At 40.4% G+C, this 27,197-nt stretch overlaps 1 protein-coding gene and 1 long non-coding RNA gene across 8 annotated transcripts in view; one reads left to right on the top strand and one right to left on the bottom strand.

Moving 5' to 3' along the window:
* The window catches only part of LOC118021096, an 81,567-nt gene extending 58,486 nt beyond the window's left edge, over window positions 1-23,081 (top strand). The window contains exons 1-3 of one of the 2 annotated variants that reach the window (XR_004682105.1): window positions 6,989-7,368; window positions 7,763-7,893; window positions 18,825-23,081. This is a non-coding gene — a long non-coding RNA (uncharacterized LOC118021096). Of the gene's footprint in view, window positions 1-6,988; window positions 7,369-7,762; window positions 7,894-18,824 lie in introns of those variants that run through there. The other variant, XR_004682106.1, reaches the window with a different exon arrangement.
* LOC118021092 overlaps window positions 16,701-27,197 on the bottom strand; it is a 78,800-nt gene continuing 68,303 nt past the window's right edge. For all 6 annotated transcript variants that reach the window (XR_004682097.1, XR_004682096.1, XR_004682098.1 and 3 more), the window contains one exon: window positions 16,701-16,916. The gene's annotated coding sequence lies outside the window, so the exon portion shown is untranslated. The remainder of the gene's footprint in view (window positions 16,917-27,197) is intronic.

Raw genomic sequence — 27,197 nt, 5'->3', positions numbered from 1 at the left:
ATATTTATATCATTTGGCGTAGATTGTTACATTTTTCTGAATATTTCATTAGGTTATATTAGCAGAATGAAGTTACTATGTCATAATGTTCTGAACATCTTTGAAGTTTTAATATATTTCCAAATTTTCCTTCAAAAAGGTTTTGCCATCTGATAACTCTTCCAGAAATCTATCAGTGTTCCTACTTCCACATACCTTTGTCAGCACTAGATACTATTTTTCTTTTATCTCCACTCATTTTGAGGATATTTAAAAATGTTTATTTGTTATTGAGATCTCTTTCTATGATTTTAAAGCATGTCTTTTGTAAATTTTTCTATTGAAATATTTGCCTTTTAATTATTGATTTGTAATAGCTCTTATATATCAAGGAAGCATCCTTCTCCTAATTGTTTATTAGACTTTTAACTTTTTTTATAGTGACCACCTTTGTTTTTATCTCTAAAGATAATACCAGTCACAATTAATTTACGTGGTTGATGGACAAACCAAATATGAAATTATTTGTGAAAATGCTGTAAAACATAAAGGATTTTTATCACATACTTCCTTCCAGGGTTGATGCTACCCAGAAAGCAAGATCATTGGCCTACAAGTCTAACAGGAATTTGTAGGCAATTAAACTTCTTTTCATGGCTCTGACAGTACCTTACAAAACAAGAAATTAATTTAAATCTTTTGTATCATAGTTACTAGGAATGCTATAAAAATAAACAATGATATCAGATTTAAAGCACTCTTAGACTTTTAGATGGTTCCACATAAAACAAGTTTATTGTTGGATTATTATTCTTTCACTTTCATTTGAAAAATCTAATTAATCCAGTACAGGTGCTTTATAACAGGAAAGGCATTATATTCATCACTGTTGTTACTTCAGGCTCATAAGTTATGCCCTGCTCACCTGCCCAGATAGTCCTTTCCTCAAGCTTTTCTTTACTTGAAAACAAAAAGAGGTCCATCCATGAAAAACTCTTCTCCAGTAGAAAGAAATGGTTTTTTAAATTATATAGTTTTAGAATTAATTAAGTAAGTAAGTAAGTAGTTAAACAATATTTAAAGGCATACATGGACAAGTCTTGCTCCCAGGGATACGTCCTTCCTCCCTCTGCCTCCACCCTTCTCCCTATGGTTTCTTTGTATTCTTCCAGTGTTTCTTCAATATATATGTGAGCAGATACAAATAAATATTATCATTACGATTCCTCTTTTCATTCAGAAGAGTAGCATACTATATACATTATTTTGTACTTTGCTTTTTAAAACTAAACAGTATATCTTCAACAGGAGACCTTCAATAGGAAGACATATAATGTAAACAAGAGACATAATGACATTGGCATTAAAAAAGAAAGTTTTAAAATTCCTGTGCCAGTTCTGTCACCATAATCATAGAAACTTAGAATTGGATAGTGTGGTAAAAGCTTTTCTGGTCAGTTATCAAACCTGTTCCTCTTTTTCCTGGGCACAGAACTGCATTTTAAGCCTCCCTTGCAGTTGGGCATGGACATGGGACTGAATTCCACTGGATAGAAAGAATGTGAGCAGAGCTTCTGTGCATCACTTCTGGGTCTAGCCTATAAAAATCTCCCCACACAATCTTCCATATTCTTTCTCTGTCTGTCAGCAGGATGTTAATGCCTAGAGCAACCTCATAAGCCACATGTTGAAGATGGCAGAATTACAAGATGGAAGGGCCTGGTTCCTTGAATGACCACTTGGAAGAGAGGCACCCACCATGAACACCCATTTTGGATGTTTTATGAGTGAGAAATAAATTTCTTATCATGTCTCAGGTTTGATATACAGATTTCATACTACAGTTAGTATTGCCTTAATTAACATAGACCACAAGCTCAAAGTCCCTCTGGTCCAATGACTGGCATATGGCAAGTGCTCAATAAACGTATTTGGATAAATGAGTGAATACTCAAACACCTCTGGAGATAAAGAATTAATCCACTGCCCTATCAGTTTAATACATTTCAATCAGCTAGAATTATTGGAAAATTACTTATATGGAGCTAAAATCCATTATCTTTAACTTGTACTCATTTGTGACTGCCCTTCCCAGTCACTCAAAATAATTCTGAACCCTCTTCAAGGCAGCCCTTCAATTATTTAATAATACTTACTCTTATTCCCTCCATGACAAACCTCTGGTTTCCAAGCTAAATAGTCTAATGTTTTTCATTGTTCTTATTATGTTATAGTTACTAAAACTCTTATCACCATCTTTACCCTCCTCTGGGCATTTTGGTCGGGTTTGTCATTGTTCCCCATTCAATGGGTATTCAGAACAGAACATCATACTCTTGGCAACACTGACCAGCATGGGAGGGTACCAGTTGCCCCTCCCAGTCAGGACTTCATACTTCAATTAATGCAGCTTAATATTTTAACAGTCTTAGAGGTGGTCATATCACCTGTTGACTCATTTTGAGCTTGTGGTCAAACTTCCTACCTCTTCTCTCTCCTCTCCTCTGCCTCCCATATATACCACGATTTATTATATGACCTTAGACAAATCACTTCACCTCTCTAGGACTAATTTCTCATGTGAAAAATGAGGTGATTGAACCAGATGACTTCTGAGTTGTTTCCCCCTGCCCCATTCTAATATTCTTTGAGTCAAAATAAGAAGTTCTAAGAGAGCTCACATTGTACTTTTATGTAGAATCCTTCACCCATAGCAGTATGAGAGTATAAACTGCCTGGAAACATTAAACTCATTGAACAACATGAAACTGGACAGGTAATTTTCCTCAGCTTACATTCACAGATATGTGTATAGTGTGTGGTAAGTTGTATATATACAGGAAGGCCAACTGACTATGCTAAAATGTAGTGGTCAAGGAGGGAAAAAATAAGGCACAGGCAAAAAATAAAAATAATAAAATTAAAAAACAGTGAGGTCATGGGGGGAATCAGGGTGTGGTTTTCTTTGAAGGAACACTCCATCACTTTTTTAATCCAAGGGAGAATAGCCATGAAAAAGAGGATATATATCTCACTCAGCAGAAAGCCTTGTTTGATGTGTTGTCAATTTCCTCATCTCATTTCACACACCATCCAAACATGCCAAAAACAAAACAAAACAAAACAAAAAAAAACCCCACACTCAACCAATGGGCAAATAAATGCATTTGCTATGGGGGAAATCAAACCACGTCTCAATAACCCTTGCCCTTGGTAAATTTCTTATAAAGCAGACATCTCCCATGATTTTAGCTGATTAATTTTTCCTGGTATTTCTGCATGCCTGTCCTCCTTCCATCCACAGCTGAGAGGCTGGATCCACTTTCCACCCTAGACTGAGATTCTAGGCATTATTATTTGACCTCTTTTGAAAAACTCATGCAAGCTTTATAACCCGATCTGGGCACACCCCCCATTGGGGCCTGCATTTCCTGTGGATGATGCTTTGGTTTCCTAGGTGACAGTGGGAAGGAATAGACCTGTTAGCTTGTGGCTTCTGACTCACTCTCTGCAATGGACGTCACAGAATCGTGGCTGAACAAGTGGATGCTGATAAAAACATGTGCTTCGGGGAGCAGCAGGGCACTAATGGTTAAGACCATCCCATTGTACCAGGTTTCCCTCCCACTAAGGAGGCCAACAGACAGACAGAAATACCAGATCTGAAAAAAACAAGCAACAGATTTGAAACCTTCTCTGAACTCCCATATTGAAGTGCACAGTGGAGTCCTATTTACCACCCCATTATTTTATTCCTTTCCCTGTTTAGAATTTCCTTTTTTTTTTTCCCCTGGAATGTGGAAGTACCGCGATTCTCTAATGAAATGTCAGATGGAGGCTGAAGAATGGGAGGTGGAGACAAGCCAAAAACTCACCAAAAAGCTTGTTTACTGAAAGCTTGTTACCGCTCTTTTTGATCTTTCACATTTGCTCCCTGAGAGGGGACAGGTAACCACAGTGGACTAACCAGTTATCAAAGCCCAGGATGAAAAATACATTCTGTTGTGAAATTAATCTTCAGAAAAGGTGGGTTTTGGGGTGCCTGGGTGGCTCAGTCAATTAAGCATCTGTCTTCAGCTCAGGTCATGGTCCCAGAGTCATGGGATGGAGCCCTGCATCAGACTCCCTGCTCAGTGGGGAGTCTGCTTCTCCCTCTCCCCCTGCTCTTGTGCTCTTCTCTCTCTCTCTCTCTCTCTCACTTGCTCACTCTCTCTCTCAAATAAATAAAATCTTAAAAGAAAAGAAAAGCTGGGTTTCATGAAGCCTAGGGACAAGGACCATACACACACACACACACACACACTCACACAGGTGGGGGTGGGGAGAGGGGGAGAGAGAGAGAGAGAGAGAGAAATTAACTTTCTAGTTACCTCTTTTTCTATCAGCTGAACCCAGCAACATACAAGTCAGGGAAGACTGCCTGGAATGAAAAAACACGGAAGAGTTCTTTTGTCCCTTACATCTGAACTACTAAAGACTGAATGGATTCTTTAGATTCTTGAATTCCTTAAATGACCAACAAACCTAAAGGTTCTCTACTGGAGATAATGCATCTTGTTTTCCACAGAGCCTTAAGGGATGCTTTAAATAGCATCAGCAAGCATCCGAATGAATTAGACAGCAAATGTAGGTTAGCTTTATTTAGACAGATAAAGACAAGCAGAGAAAGTTGTCTGGTTCAAGGGCAGTGCAGCCTGACATGACAGCATTTCTCAGAGGAGGGGAAATTGCTTTGGGAGAGAGAGGTATTTTGGGAAAAGAGCAAAGTTCCTTGGATCACCAAGGGAAGAAGCAATGCTAAGTTCTTCAGTACAGAGGAGCAGGAATTAAGAGTGGCCTGCCACTTGTTAAAGGAAAGATCTATAGATTTAAAATGTAAAGCAGAACTTAGCATCCTTAAGTTCATACGTGCATCCCTCTCTTCTCTCTCCCATTCCTTGGGAACACCATCAGAAAGGACATGCTTCCCAGAACAGGAGCTGAGGTAGGGGATTTTTCATACTACTCTGGAGTGGGACTCAGCATCCCCAGCAAGTGCTGCGTCAGGAAATATGTCCAGATGGAGAGCCCCTGGAGATGGGGGAGCCCAGAGAGCAGGGAAACTGGCACAAATGGGGGCAACCACTCATTAGACAAAAACGTAGGTGCCTGGAAAAAAGTTACAGTCCATGGATTTGGTTTACTTTTTCTCCCTCTCCCCGCAACCCTTAAATTACCTTCTAAAAACAAATTCCTTATAAAAAGCAGTGGGTCTAGGGGGAAAAAAAAACTTTCTGGTTTCGTTTGCTTTTACTATGATGTTTATGGTATCTTTTCTGTCTAACTTCTTGCTGTTTTCTCCTCAGTTGGCCAAAGCCAAATAACATTTGATGTCAGCTTGTAGCCCCATCAGTAATTTGTTTTAAAAATAAAAAACAATTTCAATCCATTATCAGGTTCCTAAAGTAACACTGAATTTAGACTTGTAAAAATATCTTCAGAAAAATCTAAAAATTTAGATTTGCATAGATTTCCATTTCCTCCAAATCTAATTTTTATATGTTTCCTTTTTTAAGGGTCTCACAACTTTCGAAAATTATACATCTTTGTATGTTGCCAAGGCAGGTATAGCATAGGGGAATATTGTTATAACGCTGTCATGAAGCAAAATTTAAACTCCATTTTGAATTAGGCATTTATGCCACTTTCTTTGTACTTACCATTCATTAATTCATTTCTTTCCTTCCTTCCTTCCTTCCTTCCACAATTATTTACTGAAAACCTGGCATAAGCAAACAGGGAGCATCAGACCTATTTGTTCCCTTTCTCCATCACTGGAGGATTCTCTTTCCCTAATCATTTCATCTCCTCTCTGTCTACCCCAAGCCCATTCACTACTTACCTGGTAAACTAGCATATGGACTAATAAATTTATTCAACTGGGAACTACCGTTTTGCACATTCACTAACGCACGCAAAACTTCCCTAATTCACTTCTCCAAACTCAATACACTTTCAGCTATTTGTAAAATTAGCAAACCAGTTAATAATTTTAATTCTAAGAAGGAGATGGGAAACCAATTCCTGTGACTATATTTGTAAAGTAATAGTCAAAAGACTCATATGAGTCTTGATACCATGCTTAGTCCAGGGTTATATTAACTTTTTATAAAACCCCCCTCACCTAAAGTCGATCCCATAAAGTTTTCATCTTTGTAGTTACAAGAATGTAATCAAAAGGAAGACTGCTCTTTTATTCCTTTTTGGTAAAGACGGTAACATTTCTGTTTGAACAGAAATGAAAAAACTTAATATCCCTGGGGGGCGTCTGGATGGCTGATTTGGAAGAGCATATGACTCTTGATCTCCGGGTTGTGAGTTTGAGTCCCACGTTGGGGATAGAGATTACTTAAAAATAACTAAATAAAGAAAAGTAAAACAAAACAAAACTTAACATCCCTGGGATCTATATTTCTTGCTCTGACATCTTCAATCACTTCACTATCATTAGAGTATTTTTATTAAAATTTCCCAATTTGTACTAATAATGAGACCTTTTAAGTGTTCTTCAATAAGTCAATCTCAGAACTTGTTTTTAATATTTTTTAAGTACTGGAGAAAAGAAACTTGTCTCTGGAGGTAGAAGACAAAATTATAATCCATCACTAACCCAAATAAATGAAGTATGAGGTATGTGACATAAAAAAAAAATTATAACCATTTTTTGTTTGTGTTTTTCTGTGTTCTCCCTGTTTGCTACACTAATTTCTGTCATTTTCAGTCGTTTTAATAATGCTCTGAGGAAGAAAATATGTTAATAGTATTTGGCTAGATAAAATAAGAGTCGCACGTTTTATTTTTGTTTTGTGACATTTGTGGCTCTTCAGCATGACATTGGCATTCTTCCTCTTCTGATGCAACTTCCTTCTCTGTTTCATTCTGTTTTGGTTGAGGTTATTTCAACCTCCTCCCCGCCCCCGCCCCCCCGCCCCCCACCTCTCTGAGCCGTCTTTCGGCTTGTCCATGAGATCCTAAGCTGTCACTTGATTTTCTGAATATCCACTTCTGTTTTCTGTGGCAACACCTGCAGATCAGCATCTAGCCCGCCACCCAGATGGGCACCCCTCCCCCCACTCTGAAATGCACGCACCCGCGGACCCAGGTATGGACGCACATGCGTGCTCAGCTCCTCCACCCTCCCCCGGGGAGCTCAAACAACTCCAGCTGTTTTCTGGTCCCGGCCGCAGGAGCAGCAACAGAGCCTCTCCTGTCAGTTTTCTGATTGGAACCAGCACTAACAATGCTACTGCTACCAAGGAAGGATTTAAGCCGCCTGAGCGGAAGAGAAGACCGCTGGACAGGGGAGAGGTGGTAGAGCCAGATGCTTCAGGCTCCATGAAGCCAGCAGAGGTTCGGAAGGAGCCGGAGTTGGGGTTCCTCCACCTGAAGTGTTTTGCCCCATTATTGACAGCCGCATACGGATATTTCAAGACTCAGCTCAAGTAGAACCTCTTTCTGAAGCTTTTCCTGACAGGCTGACCATCCCATCTGTACCTATACAATCCTTGTCTCATTTAGTTACTTATCTGCCCACTACTCCAAACTCATTAGATTCAGCCTTTTATAAAGGCACATACCTTGGCTGATTCATCCTTTATCTTAGTTATCTCGGTACATGGCAGGCATTCAATAAATGTTGGATGGATGAATGGAATTCACTGCTCCCCTTCCACGGGTGAAAGTAGCTTTTGGTGGAGGGGGAAAAGAGCAGTGTCCTAATCGGTGTCTTTTCTCCTCTTTAAAGTTAACCTTGGAAATGAAGAGACCAGTGTGATGGTGTGAGGATGACCCTCCATATGTGAAAATAACTCAACAAAAAACGGGGTGCTGCTCATCATCTTCCCCATCACTGGGATTTCTTCAGGTGTCAAATAGGTAAGTCCGACCCTATTTACAAGATAAGCCTTTGAGAAACTCACGAGTGTGAGAAGAAACTATTGTATCAAGGAAGGTTGTACTACTAACAGGAAAATGTGGCACATATCTATTAAACTGATTAATACAATTCATGTTCCAGAGTTAAATGTTTCAACATTTAAAATGTTTTAACATCGAGGTGCCTGGGTGCTCAGACGGTTGAACATCCGATTCTTGATCTCAGCTCAGGTCTTGATCTCAGGGCTGTGGGATTGATTCCTGTGTTGGGCTCCATGCTGGAGCCTACTAAAAAAAAATTAAAAATTAAAAAATTAAAAAAATTAAAAAAATATATTTTAACATCAAGGGATGGTAAGGATAAGACAGAACTGTGTTAGGTTCATAACTTGCATGATCTCATTTTAATTCTCACAAGAACCCTTGGAGATATGATTATCTTCATTTTACAAATGAAGACAATGAGGCTTGGAAAGGAAGCCATCCTGGTACTAATACTCAACAGAGCTTAGATTTGAACTCAAATCTGTCTGGCCCCAAATTCCTTTCTTCACTCCTCCTGGGTCCTCTCAAGAGCTGTTTTAAAAAATATTGGCATCAAGTTTTCAGAGAGGTTGAAAAATAAAGGTTAAATATTTTTGAGCATTGATGATGGGCCACGTACGAGGCAGGGCAGTATGGGGGGATGAATACACCGTTCTCCATTCAAGGAGCTAAGTAGCTAGTGCAGGAAGCTGACCCATGACACAGGCTGACCAACAAACAGCAAAATAAAGGCTGCTGTGATGGGGACAGAAGTGGACTGCTAGAGAACTGAGGGAAGGAGTGGTTTGTTGGGTTGTGCAGGGAGAGCAGGGAAAGCTCACAGAACACAGGAAGGTGGCATTTTGGGAAGACTCTGAGGAGGTTGGGGGAGGGGTCAGCAGGCATTGGGACCCTGCAGAGTAAGGGAACATGTCACAGGAGCTGGGTGGAAAGTTCGGGGAGGTCAGTGCATGGCCGGAATAGTGGAAGGTGAAGGCGGGTTGGAGATGGCCCATGGAAGGCTCTGAATAAGAGCCAGAAATTGCAATGGGACAAGTACTGAAGGTTTTTTAATAGAAGGCAAGATCCAATCAAATCCTTGACTAAAACATCCAAAATTATTGCTGAATTCGTCCTGACACCAGATCACAAGTACACGAAGTACACAAAATAGAAAAATATAGAAAATCAATATTCTTAATCAAGACTCAAAACAATGTCCTGCTTACTTCTGAGGAAACACAGCAAATGAAGGGATATATGCCTGAATCACCAGCTCAAACCCGAGCCTCCCTCTTCCTTCCACATTGGCCGAGAGCGATCCCATTCTCATGATTCGTAAGACAGCCTCATCAACCCCAAAACCTGGGGCAACAAATACAATCCCCTCCTCCCTCCAAAGAAAAAATTCCAGCCAGGAAATGACAATTCCTTTCACTTCCTTCCTTTCTTCAGAGGCCAGCCCATGAAGATTGCTTAACTGTTCTCTCGCTGATACACCAGACGAACATCCTAGAGTAGGAATTGGATCCTGATGGCTTAATTGAGTTAAAAAGAAAAGTGTAGATTATCTAAAAGCTTCTCGATGGTTTCAGAGTGGCTCTCACATCTCTGAAAGCCCAGTGGCGGCTCTCAGTTCCTTGGTTAGGGAGGAGCTGAATGAATTTCCTAGCACAGAATTCAAAAGCACTGGAAGTCAGCAGTTCTGAAAGACTGCAGAAAGGGCTTGTTTACATTTTTCTCTTGGGCTGAAACCCATCTATTTAAACTTTAACCAGAGACAATTATAAAACCATGGTTAGCCAGGGATGGCAGGCTGCACAAGATGGGAGACAGATGCCAACAGTCTGGCATTGGAGGAGGAAAGATTGAGAATATTTTGAGGAAAGGGGTCAAAGAAGAGCTACAAAGGAGGTTTGGGAAGCAAAAGGTGTCACCTAGGCTGGTCTTCACGAGAACAGGGAAGGAGGGGTGACGCAAGGGAGTGGGAGGAAACAGGGTGGGCATGGAAGGAAGACCAAAGCTTCGGATGGTGTAGGTGGGGCTGGGGCTGTCACCATCCTGGCAGTTCAAAAAGTCCCACCCAGGCAGCTCCACTGTTTACACCTTTTTTCCCCTCTTGGGTCAAAAGTACATTAGTTCAGGGAGTCAGCACCTCTGAGAGATGCCTGGGGCAGACACACCCAGCCCACCAGGACGCGGGCTCTCTTCCCCGAAGGCCCAGCCTCCTCTTCAATTCAGGTTTTCCTGGCAAAGACCCATTTGGGAGCTGACAAGCAGTCCAGTGATGTCAGAGGAAATACCCCACTTGACAAAGGACTGTGCTCCAGATTGCCAGTAAACTGAACTCCTTAGCATGCCCTGTTCTGGGTCCTAGGATGTGGTGAGTCCTAAGAACACACTCAAGGAGGGACAGTTGTTGCTGCAAAGTGAATGTTTTTGTTTTGGATTTGAGGATGTCTGTGGACCTGACATTGACATTACGGCCAGTTTTAGGTGCATATACAAATGTGGGGAGATCTACAGGATACCAGCCCCCCAGATCTCTGTGTAAGGGAGCCTGACATTTCACCCTGAGGTACTCAATTGTTTTTGTTTTTTTTAACTTTTTGGTTTTGAATATTCCTATTAAGATGCAAATGCAATATACAGAGGAGAGCCCATGCCTCAGATATTATCAGCTAATTTCTTAACAGGAATTCACTTTCTACCAGGGCCAGCCAGATTAGAACTAGGGCTCAAGAGGAGGCAGATCCAGGACATGCATTTTAGAGACGGAGAATGGGCAGAGGCCTTGGATTTATGAGTAGGAAGCTGGCAGAGGTCATGAAGAGTCCAGAGACAAATCTCTCTTTACAATGATGAGACCCAGTCCTTCATCATAGGTCAGAGTTTGTGAGGACAGCAGAAAGCCAAACTCATCCTAACTTCCTGTGAAGCTTTCTTCTCTGCTAACCCAGCTTTTACCAGGGAAAGCCATTTGGGGCGCAGCCAGAGGGAGATAGGGAAGGTCAGAGGATCTGCAGATATTCAGGGCCACGGCATAATCTTCCAGGGCAAAGAGGCCAAAGTCATGGGCTCCTCTCCAGACCAGTTTGCAACTCTCACCGGAAGATCTGTCCTATAGCTCTGAACTGCACTCCCAAGTCCAACCAACCATCTAAAAAATTCATGATGCTGTTCACAAGGGTCTGGATGGAGAAGGTGGGGACAGCTCCCTATAAACTCGCCCTGAATGGGGACAGATCCCAGGGTAATATCATTGCTTATGGGGGTTGAGGGAGAGCCTTCATACGAGGTGTGGCATAATGTGACATTTTATCTTTATTAAACATATACTAAAATTTTATTTCTTAAAGTTTGTATGAGTAGAAAGTGCTTTCTGGTGTCCTATCTCCAGAGAGAGAGAGAGAGAGAAGGTCTGGTTCTTATGTCTTCTGCAGAATGGAGCCTGTGAAAACATGATTGCTGGCAGGTATCCCAAGAGCCACACAGGAATTTCAGACGGATACACACATTGCCCAGCTCCTACCGGAGGGTGTGATACCTCGTAGAAGATATTTGATAAAATCAGGCCTGAGATCTCCAAAAGAGATCCTGGAAGACTGTACGTAAACCAGAGAGGCAGCATCATGCTGGTGTCCCCCACTATATGACAGTAGAGCATTCCTACGAATCCTTCCATAAGCTGAAATGGCATGAAGCAAAGAAGCTATTACCATCAATTTATAAAAAATAACCTCTCTTAGGCTGATACCTCAGAACACATCTTGCTAACGGATGCACAAAATAAATCGAGATAAAGCACAGATGTTCACAGACACAGTTCGAAGCTTTGGCGACTTGGTGCCGAGAGGCTCAGTGTAGTTCTCAGGAAAGGAGCTTGGCAGGGCCGCTCTCGCAGCTCAGGGTGCACGCTGCCTCTGTACGTGTGGGCTCTGTGCATAACAAATGCTGAACATGTTGGTTTTGCTTTTCACCCCCCTTTTTTTTTTGTAAAAGCAAAAATCCTCTTCGGATTTCTTTTGGTTAGCAAAACCAAGTACTAATGTAGGTCTTTTGGTAAAAGTGAAGTGGTATAATGTATATTTTCAAAAAGCGAGGGTATGATACCCATATGGTGGTTAAAAGCATGGATTCAGGAGCCAGGCTGTCTGGATTCAGATCCTGACTGTACCACTTACTAGCTTTGGGACCTTGAGCAATCACTTAACCTCTCTGGGTCTCAGTTTCCTCCTCCATAAAATCCAGGCAATCGTCATTCCCAGTTCACAGGGTTGTTGTAAGGCTTAAGTGAGTTAACATTTAAAGGGTAACATGAGTTACTATAGAAAAGCACTTCAAATAGTGTCTGTCACAGCAAGAACTATTTAAATATTGCATTTTAAAAGTAACATGATCAAATCTCCAGGCCTGGAAACCTCGCTTGGTTCTATGATTGACCCTGTTTCCAAGAAGGCCTGGGTTGGCTATGGTCTGCACGTAGCCTCCCAGCATACCAGCTTGAGGAGAAAGAAGAAAGATACCCTGATACCTTTCTCCTACAGACTTCTTTTTTTTTTAAGATTTTATTTATTTATTTATTTATTTGACAGAGAGAGAGAGGGAACACAAGCAGGGGGAGTGGGAGAGGGAGAAGCAGGTTTCCCACTGAGCAGGGAGCCCGATGTGGGGTTCGATCCCAGGACCCCGGAATCATGACCTGAGCTGAAGGCAGATGCTTAACCGACTGAGCCACCCAGGCGCCCCTCTCCTCCAGACTTCTTCTGCAACATTAGGCAAGGCACTTCTGTTCTACTCTAAAGCCTAGCAACATGCAACATGCATGCCCAGGGCCAAGGCGAAGTCAGAACCAATGGCAGGGAGCTCTGTCCGGTGCCTGGGCCAGAAACAGGGAATTCCTTGGTGCTAATCCCTCTGGTCCTTGGCAGGCTCCATGTCTGTGCTGTAAATAAATACCACACTTACCTGTCCTTCATGGATACCAGGCACAAAGCCAGGTGTATAGAACACAAGGAAAAGCCCTAATTGAGAAAGGTAGGAAAAGCAGAGGAACGAACAGGTGGCAGGAAGAAGGATCATGGCAAATGGGAAAACAAAGACATGAGGAAAAAAAGTAAAAAAGCTAAAATAAGTACAAGGAAACTTTTTTTTTTTGTCTTTCTATTTTTGACCACGTGAAAAAAAACCAAAAAAACAAAACAAAAAAGCCCAAAAGAATAAACCAAGCAACTGGAATCAGACTGAGCCAGTGAAGGGAGGGATGGGCAGCGGAACTGCAAATATATGCTAATGACCTCATCCTTCCTCCTGAGCCCTGCAAGCCTGGCTCCAGAGCCCATTTGTACACTGGCCTCGTAATGATTTCACCTCACAGACTTCCTTCCACTTTTTTTTTTCTTAACAAAGTCCATCACAACTCTGTTTTGGGAAGTAGAAGCAGTATCTATCTTTAGGAAATTTAAATGCCAAAAAAAGCTCAGATAAGCATAATTGAGAAGTAAAGAATAGTTGGTGTGACCAGGACAAATATCAAATCACAAATACTTGAAATTCTTCCCCTTCTGGGCCCTAAGGAGAGAAGTGTCTTTGTTTGCTGAATTGGCTCACAGAGGACCTGGCCTTTGCTGTGTTGTGTAGGACGTTGGATGGGGAGGAGAAGCCAGAGGAAGGTCAAATATTTATCAAGAGCCTACAATGTACCCCTCCCCTCATGAAGCTAACACTTTTTTTTGGACTCTTAAAAAAATTGTAGTAAATTGTGCATAACAACATTTACCACCTTAACCATTTTTAAGGGTATAGTTCAATAGTATTAAGTATGTTTACACTTTTGTGTACCTAGTTTCTAGAACTTTTCCATCTGACCAAACTGAAACTCTCTGCCCATTAAAGAACTCTCCCCACTCTCTGCACCCTCCCAAGGCCTGGGCAACCAACATTTTACTTTCTGTTTTTATGAACTTGATTATTCTAGGTACCTCGTGTAAGTGAAATCATATAGTATTTGTGTTTCTTGTTTTAAAGATTTTATTTATTTACTTGAGAGAGAGAGGGAGAGAGAGTACAAGCAGGGCTAGCAGCAGAGGAAGAGGGAGAAGCAGGCTCCCCGCTGAGCAGGGAGCCCAACATGGGGCTCCATCCCAGAACCCTGGGATCATGACCTGAGCCGAAGGCAGCCGCTTAACTGACTGAGCCACCCAGGCGCCCCCAGTATTTGTGTTTTTGTAACTGGCTTATTTCACTCAGTATATCCTCAAAGTTCATCCATATTACACCCTATGTCAGAATTTTATTGCTTTTTTAGGCCGAATAATATTCCATTGTAGGCATATGCCACATTTTGTTTATCCAGTCATCTGTTGATGGACACTTGGGTTGCTTCCACCTCTTGGCTACTGTGAACATGGGTGTACAAACATGTCTTTGAGCTGACAGTCTTTTAAGGAGCTTATCACATCGTATTTGGATTATTTATCTGCCCATCATTTGGCCTAACTAGATGGTTAGCTGCGTAAGGACCTGTGTTATTTATCTTTGTATTACAACTTCCAATACAATACTGGCACATAGTAGGAACTCAATAAATATTTGTTGGCAAAATAATTTATTTTTATACTTCTTAATCACTACTACTGCAGCTGGCTGTTTTACATATTTTAATAAATAAGTTTTGCAATTTTAATGAATGCTATTTTGATTATATTTACATACTAAGCTAGTTTATATAAGGGGATTAGTATAAAATATCTAAATCTCAATCAAAATCCACTTTCTAGATGAAATGCCATTGACAATTCCTTCTTATTCACATTGCTTAATATCAGCTCTTGCTGCTCTTATTCTACTCCTTCCATTCCTTCCTTTTCAAGTCATAGCATTGCCTAGATATTAAGGACCTTATTAGGGGTCTCCTCAGTTCATGAGCTATCCGGTTGAATAAAGCTAGCATGGGCCCAGGGTTTGGTTTGCTCAGCTCAAAAACTTTCATTTGGTGTGCCCGGGTGGCTCAGTTGGTTAAGCGACTGCCTTCAGCTCAGGTCATGATCCTGGAGCCCCAGGATCGAGTCCCACATTGGGCTCCCTGCTCAGCAGGGAGTCTGCTTCTCCCTCTGACCCTCCCCCCTCTCGTGCTCTCTCTCTCATTCTCTCTCTCTCAAATAAATAAATAAAATCTTGGGAAAAAAACCCTTTCATTTGAAGGTCATTTTGTATGAGGTACAGGATGGAAAAGGCACAGCCCTACTTTGGAGGAACTCACAGTCTTGCGATTCTGTCTGGTTATTCTTGGCCACAATTAAGCAAGAAGCCTCAGTTTTCTCAGGTGTTGAAAATACTATTTACCTCTGTTTCCCACACTCGGTTAACAAACACAGACATTATAGCATTCACAAAGCGTGAGGAGCCGAAAGACATTGTGAAAATTCCGAGGAGTATTATATTTGATGATAATTATTGGGTGTGCTATCCGCAGGGGTAGAAGCTAGTTTTGTAACTCCTTACAAAATAGACATTTGGAATTGTGATTTCAGGTCAAGGAAGCATTGTTGTACACGAACCTTTGAGGGACTTGCTCAACTCCAAACACAAAGCAATGGTCTTTAAAATATAAAAGAGAGGGGCGCCTGGGTGGCTCAGTCGTTAAGCGTCTGCCTTCAGCTCAGGTCATGATCCCAGGGTCCTGGGATCAAGTCCCACATTGGGCTCCCCGCTCGGCAGGAAACCTACTTCTCCCTCTCCCTCTGCCCCTGCTTGTGTTCCTGCTCTCGCTATCTCTGTCTCTGTCAAATAAATAAATAAAATCTTTAAAAATATATATATAAAAGAGAAAGATGAAAAGAAACAGCTGGACCAAAATGTAGTCTTCTAGGAACCAGGAATGCAAAGCAGAATGAGACTGAAGACATGGGCCTCTTGGGGTCCAGGTCTGAGGCAGAGGCTGCTGGAATGGGGCCTCTGCAGGGTTAGGGAGACTAAAAGTGAGGGAAATGGGTGGAAACCAGAACCAGGTTCACTGTTTGAAACGAGTAGTTTCAAAACAGGGCTAGACTGAGAACCCCCACCCTCCTACACACAAAGTGGCTTGTTAAAGAGGCTAAAAAAAGCTCACCACTGCCTCAGATGGGCCTTACATGAGGGAATGATCAAGCAGGAAAGCAAGGAAGGACACATGACAGGAAATTGGCCTCCATGACTGAATCTATGGCATCTCTATTATCATAGTAAGGGAAAAGAAAAGCTCTCCTTAATTGGGTAATATGATTATCTATAAAACAGACTATACTGAAAAAATATTAGAACTAAAAAGACAACTCAGCAAGGCTGCAGGGTATAAGATCAACAAACAAAATTCAATTGCAATCCTGTATCTCAGTATTTATCACATACAATATTTAATAGCAAACAAAAGACACCATTTTTAACAGCAATAAGTGATGAAGTGTCTAGGAATAAATAAACACAAATGTGGACTTTTGTCTCTAAATAAAATGTTGATTTTATGTATAAAATATTTTTATGGAACAAATTAAGATTGAATAAGTGGAGACCTATACCATATTCATGAATTGGAATATTCATTAAAATGAATTCATTAAAATGAATGAAGATGTCATTTCTTCTAAAGTTAATATTTAATTTCAATGCCAACCCAGTTTTTAAAATTCTGATTATGTAACATGGAACAATGATCACTTAATTCATGTAGAAAGGTAAAGGGTCAAAACTAATTATAGTAGGTGGGAATGTCTTTGGCAGCAAGTGAAAGAATATACAACTTAAAGTGGCTTAAACAATAACAGGTTTATTATTTCACATCAAAGGATGTCCAGTGGTAGGTGGCTTCAGGATCAGTTAATTCAGCAGCACAATGACATCACTGAGACCTGGGACCTTTTCATCTCTCTGCCTCGCCATTCTCAGTGTGCTAGGCTCCAGCTTGTCCTCTCAAGGTGGCAAGATGGTTGCCACTGTCCCGGTCATCATGTTTTCCTCCAACTCTGTCCAAAGATAGGAAGGGCAAGTGTTCTTCTTTTGTACCTTTTTAAATGAGAAAACTTACCTATCCTATCCCATCTCCACCCTAACACAATTCCACATAGGTTTCATTGGCAAGAGATGCAACACACATGCCTATGGTCAAACCAATCCCAATGGAATGTTAATTACTATAATGGGCTTAAACTAAGCACCTTGGGGGGGGGGGTTCATGGACACCTGAAAACAATTTAGGTTCAGTTAGAAAGGAGAAAGAGACAATATACTTTGGACAGATAATCAACCACAATACCCAAGGCAATTTTAAAAAGAATAAGTCAGGGGGGTTGCCTTACCAAAAAAAAAAAAAAAAAAATCAAAATTTAAAACCAGAGATAGCATAACAAACCTGGAGAGAAAAGATGAGTGTTAATAAATGTGTGTTGGAATACTTATATATGTATTTCCTATTTCACATCACAAGATTTTAAGTTGATTTAAAGACATAAATGTGAATAGTCAAATTTTATACCTGTAGGAAACATATAAGAAATTGTCTTTACACCCTTGGGATAGGAAGAATTTATTAAATACAGCACAAAAGAATAAAATATCAAGGAAAAGATGAATAATTTTACTAGTTTAAAATAAAAGTATATCATCAACAAAGTGAAAAGACAAGCTTAGACTGAGAAAAGATATTTTTCCAGACATACAACAACCAAGGTATTTGTATTAAAAAGTTATGAAGAACTCCTGCAAAGCGATAAGAAAAAGAACTAGAAGGCAAATTTGACAAAGGATATGTACAGGCAATTCTCAGAATAGAAACCCTAACGGCTAAAACACATACAAGAAGATGTTCAATCTCACTAGAAATGAAGGGAAAACAAAATAAAATAATAAAAAGTTACCATTTCATAACTATAATTATGCAAACATTTTAAAATTTGAAAATACCAAAAATTAGCAAGATGTGGAGAAATAGGACTCTTAGAAAGCAAAATGGTGATATATACTTATATAAATCCTAAGACCCAGCAGTTGCTCTCTTGCTTAGATTAGTGGTTTTCAACCAGAGGTGATTTTGCCCCCCAGAAAACATTTGGCAATGTTTGAAGACATTTCTGGTCGTAACTCTGTGTATTGGTGCTGCTACTGATACCTTCCGGGTAGAGGTGAGGGGTGCTGCTAAATATCTTACCCGCAACAAAGTTATGTAGTCCAAAATGTCAACAAGACCAAGGTTGAGAACTTCTGGCCTAGAAAAACTCTCACATGGTGTGCACCAGGACACAGGTATTTAAATGTTAATTGCAGTATTGTTTAAATAGCAAACAATCACAAACTCAAAGCAACCCATACATCCATAATGCAGGAAAATAGATAAGAAACTTGGGTATTTCAAACAAGGGAATAATATATAACAGGTGTAATTAATGAATTAGTTCTTCAGGTTGCAACATGAATAAACCTAAACAATAATGATGACTAAAAAAGTATTGCAGACTGTTACGTACAGTGTGATATAGTATTCCTTTACAGTTTACAAACACAAAGCAATACTATATATTGTTTATGAATATGTACATATAAAAGTATAAAAACATGCATTGTTAATGATTTATGGGAACTTCAAGATAGTGATTACTTTTGGGAAAAGAGGAAAGGAGGAAAAATAGAGAAATGAATGAGATCGGGAGTAGACAATGGTTTCAATTCTGCTTGTAAGAATTTTTACGACAAACAAACAAACAAAAAACCCAAAAGCAAATAGATCAGACATTAGGATTTGTTGAGTATTTTATACATAGATGTTTGTTAAACTATCTTCTATATTTTTCTGTCTATTTGAAATATTTATGATGAAAATATTTTAAAATATTTTAAGAACTGCATCTGCTAGAATGAGTATTCTGTTTGTGTTTCAGGAGCATGGAGTTGGTGGAGAAAGTCAGTGTTTCCAGAAGAAACCGTGCCACTCCACAGGGAAATTAGAAAAGGAGAAAGTGACTCCTGAATAAAGGAGAGTTTATTCATTTAAAGACCCCTCTCCCAGGGATTCTTTGCAGGAAGAGTTCGCTTTCCTACTGCGCCAGTGATTGGTAGGCTATACCTCTGTCCATGGTCCTATTCCTCTGCTTCAAACAACCTTAGAAGAATTCAGAGGGAGGTTCAAATTTGCAATGTAGAAAGACATTGAAGTGTTCTAGATAGAGCTGAGAAGCTGAGAGAAGAGGAAATATTGTGGGTATAGCAGATCTTTTGAATATTTGAAAAGAAGTTCTGACTGTCTGCAGCAGATCCCACCAGCAGAAGGGGATCCTTTGGGACAGCCATTCTTTGTGATATTGATGAATAGCGTCTATCAGTGGAGTGAGCGCCACTTGAGCTGAAGCCTGCTTGGTAGGAATGACACTATCATCTCCCTAACATTTCATATTTTTAATGAAAAGCTTTCTCATTCCTAACGCTTTTCATCATTTTTCCCCCAACGCTTCTGTAAGACCATTCGATATTCATCTCTGCTTTTACAGTGATGAAGAGAGACTAACAAAGCTTTCCAAAGGACTTAGGTTCTTTCTATTAACCAATATTTTTTACCTAAGCCACTGGGGATATATAAACAGTGAGAGTAACTCAACTGAGAAAGATATTTTATGGGCATCCCATAGTAATCGCCTATCTTTTAAAAAGAAACAACAGTTTTTTTGTTTTTTTTTTTGAGATCCCAGGAGGTGTCTGGCACTGCACGACGTGGTATGAGCATGAGAGTGCAGAACATAATGTTTGGGAACGTAATGTTCCTCCAGGGACTTAAAAATTAATGCAGATCCAAAACTGTTAGAAAAATGTTGGTTGTAATAAATTATGGAAAAACAAAGTGCAAGGTGTAGAGACAAAAATCCCGAGCAGAGTGACAAACCAGGGAACATGAATACAGAATATGATGAGCCAATTAACCTCAGGAGAACATGGGCTTCACAGTATGGGCAGAATACAAGATTTTTACCCCGAGAAGTCAATTTTGCAGACTCAGTTACTTGTCCACACACACAAAATCAATAGCTGTTTCTGATGGGCCACTGGCAAAAGAAATTCACTGTTCTTTCTATAGATGGAGTCTAAACCATCCAGCACATGATGAAGTGTTTAAGGAAAAAATATGTGGGTTGGCAAACTTTTAATCTACAAAAGTGGTGATCTAGTTTTGGGTGATAGCTCTAATGGAAATAGGTGCAATTGCGTTTGTAGATGCTGATTTTTATCAGCAACCAGAAACTGTGCTAAGAGCTCAATTTGGCCTACTTTAGGTTCCCTGGGTAAGTTAGTGGGGGGATTTTCATTAGGTTATTTGTTATATGTCAGAAGAGGAAATAAAGCAATACACAAACACTGTGATATATAGGTAAGAAGCTATCTTAATAGAAATAGTTCTCTAGTCTAGGATGTTTCCCTCCCAAGGTGATAGAAAGTACTTGGAAATGCAGGGACCTAACTGGACTTCAGACTAAGCTTCCTTCATTGCCCCAGCCTTCCTGTTTTAACAACTTCAACCTTGCTAACCTACCAATACTAGGGGAGTTGGTTTTATTTATATACTGATAGCTTCTGATTTGGGCCATTGCACCTTCATTCACTTGTCGTCATTGCACCTTCATTCACTTTTATACTTTTTTTCACATTTTCTTGTATCATAGTAATATGAAAAGATAAAAAAAAATGTCTAGAAGTGTTTTTTCCATTGTGGAAGTGAAGAATTTAGATTTTCACTTCCACATGGATATCTAATAGTCATCTCAAACTGAACACGACCAAAAGAGAACTCTTGATTCATTCCCTTAACCTTCTTGTATTAAACAACACCAAGAGGCTTAAATAGAGTTTTCCTCTTCTCATAAACAAGATGTCTGGCAGTAGATTATTTCTGGTGTTGGTTCAGCTGCTCAACTATACCATCAAGGACCCATTGATAGTATTCCTCTTTTTTTCTATGTCCCATCCTTAACATGTTGGCTTTTAATCATCATGACTTTTGTTTTGTAGTCACAAGATGGCTGCTGTGACTCCAGGCATTGTGATAGTGCTCAAGATAGCCATATCTATCCCCAGAAGGCTTTCACTTAGGTCTCATTAGCCAGAAATGAGTCACTCCTGGCTGCAAAGGAGCAAAAGAGAATGGGATGATTATGATTGAATTATACCAGTCATGATTCGTCACTTGGAGCTGGATATACTGTCGCCCTCAACCAAGTCAGGCCTCTGTTAGCAAGGAGGAAGAGAACAGCTGTTGGAAAGGGAATTGACACAGTCTGCCATATTTCTTATTCCCAGCCTACCTGTTTCACTAAAGAGCATCACCATCTGCCCAGTGCCCAGTAGAGGAGAGAACTTTAGTCTCTTTCTTTCTCTTATGTCTGCTATAATCAACCACCAGAAAGTTCTGTTGACTCTACTTCCCATGTATACCCCTAATCCACTCTATTCTCCCTGTCTTTGCTATTGCTATCCTCATTCAAGTCACCATTGTTTACCTGAATTACTGCAATTGCCTCTTAAAGAAACAGAAAAAAATCACTTTCTTGCTTAAAACCTCTCATTGGCTTCCCATCTCACCTAAAATCCAAATTCCTTACTATGACCTTCCATGCCTAAAAGATCTAGGTTCTGTCCACCTGTCCAACTTTATCCTGTTCCACTTTTCTGTTTGCCCCAGACTTCCAGTCATGCAGGCTTCTTTCTCTTCCTCAGACTCTACCTTGTTACCATCTTGGGGACCTTCAAACCGCCTCTTTTCTCCACCTAAAGTGCCGTGCATTCTGATCTTTTCATGACCAGCTCCTCTTTGTCATTTAGATCACTGTTCAGATGTCCTCTCTTCAGAGAGCTCCTCGCTGGCCACCCAATCTAAAATGGCAACCTGGTTGGTCATTCAACACTTCATTTTATTTCTCTGTGTTGCATCTATCACTGTGTAACATTATCGTGTTTACCTCTTTAGGTATCATGTTATGAAATGTAACTATTTATTTTCCAACTCCTCCACACTAGAATAGAAGCTCCTTGACAACAGAGACCTCGTGCCTTGTGTTCACTGCTGTATTACTAGCACCTAGATCAAGGCACGTGGCAGGTTCTCCTCAAAGATTTCTGAGGGAATGAGTACATGAGAGGAAAGATTTTTCTTAAGCAGAAACTTTAGCAATAAAAGAACATCTGTAACCTATTATCAGCATCCTTAGAGTTGTCCTTCATAGAACAAAATAACTTTGTTAGTTAAAGGATATAAAATGTGTTATGTTTTAAAGACATCACAATTAATAAGCAATACTAATTTCTTCCACACAGCCTCTTTCCTCCTGTGTCCTACTTTCCAAATCTAAACACGCCACACACACACTTAGTCTTCGTGCTCTATCAGTGCAATTATTGACTGTCTTCTCTACTGACTTCTCTCCTTTGGCCCTCATGATATGACTACATTTTCTCACCATTTTCTGAAGTTCTGGGACAATTTAAAAGAAACTTTTGGGCAATGTCCTCCTTTCCTCCATTTTTTTTTTTTTTTTTTTTTTGGCCAGGATTTCAAGAAGGGGAAAACCAATGTCCTTGGAAGAAGAGAGAAATACTTAGCATCTGAAATTTTCTGCCTTTTTGTGAGGTTTTCACATTTCTGTGTATGTTCTTCCTAAAGGCTAAAACCATTTGCACTCCCTTCACCAGAAAACCAGACTTTTTCATCAGGTTGTCCTTCAGGTAAAATGTTAAAATTGGAGAATATGCAGCCTTCATTCATCTGTCTCCATGAGCCTTTAAGTCCTTCCCACACCTTCTTAATCCTGAGGTGACCCTCTGAAGGCCCAGGCTTCTGGATCAGCAGCTCGCTGGGCCCACGGGCTAGCCTGCATCCCAGACATCCTGTGCATCTGGCAGGCATTGGCACATTGAAATTGTGCAACAGAAGCTTTGAGAAGTTCATTTCCACACTGGAGACACAGCATTCTGGTGATGGTGACCCAGCATACTCCAAAAATGCCCTTATGTTTAGAAACATCCCCAAATACTGCTCGTAAATTACATGCAGAGAATCCCTGGACTTACCAATAGAAAATAGCAAAAGGATTCCTACCCTCAAAGGTCTTCCGTGAATATATTATAAACAAGAATAAACTGTTCCTCCGACTTAACACAATCTCAGCCTCTCGCCTGTCTTCACCTGCCATCGCCCCCACCCCCTCGCACCCATGTCTAGCTTCCCACCTACACCTTATCTCTTGAACATTCACAGGCCCCTGAAACATAACAGGTCCCAAAATAGCCTTGGCAACATTACTGATCACGCATCCGTAAAAAAATGTGCGGATGGGCACCCCCAAAATACATATATTAAAAAATAAACCATACACAAATATTTCTTTAAAAACAACAACAACAACAACAACAACAAAACCAAGAATAAAATAAATAATTAAATTATTTGATTCAATACTGTTGGGAGTCTATTTCCGGATCATAGCTCAGGTTAACTGGGTAGTTCTATTTCCTTACGGTTATCAGGATTCTAAAGATAGCTCCCCAAGAAGCCTATCTCCTGAACTTCAGTCAAATACTAATCTGGGTACTGCTTCAGTCACTAATCTAGATACTGTGGTGAAGGGATTTTGCAGATGCAATTAAATCAGTTTACTTTAAGATACAGGGATTATCCAGATGGGCCTGGGTCAATCAGGTGAGCCCTTTAAAAGAATAGATTCCTCAGTTGGTAGCAGAAGAGGAAGTCAAAGAGATTCTGAATGTGAGACAGGTTTGAGGGTGATTGCTGGCTTTGAAGATAGAGAAGACCACGTGAGAAGGAATGTGTGTGGCCTCTAGGAACAGAGAATGGTTCCTGGCTGACAGCCAGAAAGAGAAGAGGCACTTCGGAGCTCTAGTCACAAGGAACTGGGTTCTGCCAGCAGTCTGAATGAGCTTGGAAGCAGATTCTTCCCCAGAGCCTCCAGATAAGAGTCTAGCCTGACTAATACCTTGATTTCTGCCTTGTGGCATCCTACGCAGAGAACCCAGCCAAACCTACCCAGACCTCTGAACTACAGAAGTGTGAGCTAATAAATGAGATGTAGTTCTAACCCCCTAAGTTAGTGGTAATTTGCAGCATAGCAGGAGAAAACTAATACATCCCTTTGGTTTTCACATCTCTAAATAAAGGTAATAATGTCTGGCTATGTCCTAGAACCGCTTAGAAAACAAATATTAGTAAGATTTAATTAATATGATTTAAGTTCAATCAGAAAAGAAATATGTTAAATTATTTTCAAGATGCTATGATTTTTTAATTAATTATAACATGCATTGAGGTTCAATCCAGGATAATTAGACTTAATCCTAGTTAGGTCTGTTTTCTCATATTCGTTGCAATGGCAGGACAAGGCTAACTTTAGAAGCCATCTCCGATGAGTTTAGAGTGTGGAACTGTTGCTTCAGGGAGCCATGATTTAATCTGCAGTTTCTTCATTTCACAGAACAATGTCGGCATTTTATAGATATTTTACTGGATACCACATCTACAGGTCAAAGAGAGGGATTTTTTTTTTTCTTAGCTATATTTCCCTCTCTGAAAAACTTGACCTTTACCTTGGCAGATTTGTTGAAATTCATCAAGCTGCATTCTGACATTGAGAAAATTATGAGAGAAGAAGCATAAGATGATTGTACCTGTTTTAATAAAATGGATCACTGAGATAGGAGAAGACCAAAAAATGGGGCAAGAACATTCTGACTACATAATCATTCTAGGTAAACAGAGATGTGAATGGTGCTGAGCCTGCTAACCCAGATTTCTCCTCTTCAGAACGATGGGTAACCATGGAGTTCTCTGTTGAGCACAACCCCAAGACCAGATGTAGTTTAAACAGAGTGATCTGGGCAAGATAGGAGGCAGGAAGGAAAGTAAGTGAGAGGTTGTATACAAGGTGAGAACATTCCAATTTAGGGAGTAGACTTTATATACAGGATAAGAGGTATAGCTTGGTAGTTAAAAGCTATATGACTGTAGGCAAATTACTTAAATTCCCTGAGCCTCAGTTTCCCCGTGTCTAAGTAAGGATAGTTTTTCAATGTTCTCAGCACAGGGCCTAGGACATGGAGTCCTCAGTAAACGATGGCCACATTAGGATCAAGCAATGTCATCCTTCCGCCCTTGTCCAAGAATCCTGGATAATCATCGCTATTCTAATGGATGCTAATAGACCCGCTGGCTGGTCCAGAGCATCGTGTTCAAAGCAAAAGACCCAATGTCCAGGCCAGAAGTCTAGTGCAAACACTCCCTTAGGGGAGGGGGGGACAGAGAGAGTGGGTCTGGCTATCGAAGGCCTGTTCCTCAGACAAGGGCAGGGTACGTAATCGATCCACAGAAGGAAGGACCTGTAAGCAAATATTCACAAATAAAAATCTCTTTCTAAAACAATCCAATTTTCTGGCCCAATCAGTTGACAATAACTTGGCCATTGAAAATCATATTTTCCCAACATGATCCATTTTCTTGTCCTTCCTAAGTCATTAATTATGACCATGTTTTCCCAAATGTGGAAATTCCCCTTGCACAGATGCGTCTGCTGGCCAACCCCCCTTTCCTGAGAAGTCTCCACAGCACAAAAATATTTTTGTTTTCCCCAATTGCCCACAGGGAAAATTTCCTCACTCTTTATTTCCCTCCTCCCTTAAAGCCCTCTGGCAATTTCCAGGAATCTGGGTAAACCAGAATCACTTAGATCACTGGAGAGACTTTTGGATGTTCTACTTCTAACATGGCAAAAGAGAATCCTGAACTTTAAATTTAACTCTATTAAACCAACCTTAAGAGTTCCTTTTAATAACCAAAGACAATGCCACTGAAATCAAAATGCCTCCTACTCCTGCCTGAGAACGTGGCTCTGGGATTTGGGAGTTTAAATTATAAACCGAGGTGGCCAAAGTGACTATCCCCGTACCTAGATCAAATGCCATTATGTGAAATATGTTTCAGACACATTAAAGCCCTATACAAATGTAGGCCTTTGGCCAAGTGGATATACGACCCGAATAGGGAGTCATTATTCAAATCGTAAAAATCTGTTAGAATTTACTCTGGTTCCCTGACTCATCTTCCGGTTTACAAGATGCTCTGTGCAGGGCTGACAACATTGTAGGTGCTTCCTCGAGAGATATCTTGTTCTTTCCAGAACATTCATCCAGAAGCATTCCTGTGCCAGAAACTAAATTTAGCTGGTGGGGAGGGGTTGATATGGTGATGAATCAGGTTGGGTCTCTGCCTTCAAAGTCTTTATACTCTAGTAAAGAAGGTGTGTTGTGCATACTCTCAATGGTTCTCAGACAGGGGCAATTTTGCCTCCACCAGCCCACCTCAGGGAGATTTGGCAATATCTGGAGACCTTTCTGATGATCAGAACTAGAAGAGGGGGTGCTACTGGCATCTAATGGAAAGAAGCGAAGGACGCCTTCTCGACATTCTACAGTGCACAGGGCAGCCTCCCACAACAAAGAATTACCTGGTCTGAAATATCATTAGTGCCAAGGTTGAGAAACCCTTAATTAGCGACAGTACCTAGAACAAAGGGCTTGTTGGTTGACTGATGGATTGGTTGGTGTTGGTGCGCATGGTAAATGACCTTCAAACCAGTCATTTTGAATTTGTACCTGTGCCTAAACCATTATAACTGTTAGAAATCTTTTGAATAAATGAGTACATTTAGACGGGTATTAAACAAAGCATGAGATAAAGTGTCACTAGGAGGGGCGCCTGGGTGGCTCAGTCGTTAAGCGTCTGCCTTCGGCTCAGGTCATGATCCCGGGGTCCTGGGATCGAGTCCCACATCGGGCTCCCTGCTCTGCAGGAAGCCTGCTTCTCGCTCTCCCACTCTCCCTGCTTGTGTTCCTGCTCTCGCTATCTCTCTCTCTGTCAAATAAATAAATAAAAATCTTTAAAAAAAAAAGCGTCACTAGGAAAATGAGTGATTTAGAGTGAATTGTTAACTCAAGAGGACAAAAATTTTCTAATGTGATGCCGAGCGTATAGTAACTGCTCAGTGAATGTGAACTGAACATATTTAGATAACCTTGCCACACTCATTTGCTTAAAGCTGAGGGTGCACGATATTGAAGAATCTTATCTTTAAAGCAGTCTTGGCAGTAGCCTTTCTTCTTGGAAATACTTCACTATAGACTGCTTGAGTGGCATATTGTACCATAAAGGGATCAAACTATGAATTTTTGATAATATTACCACATTCAAAATTGTCACTAATTGA

This window comes from Mirounga leonina, unplaced genomic scaffold (genome assembly GCF_011800145.1).
Source record: "Mirounga leonina isolate KUSES-001 unplaced genomic scaffold, KU_Mleo_1.0 Mir_174, whole genome shotgun sequence".
NCBI lineage: Eukaryota > Metazoa > Chordata > Mammalia > Carnivora > Phocidae > Mirounga > Mirounga leonina.
This window is presented reverse-complemented; position numbering and strand designations above follow the sequence as displayed.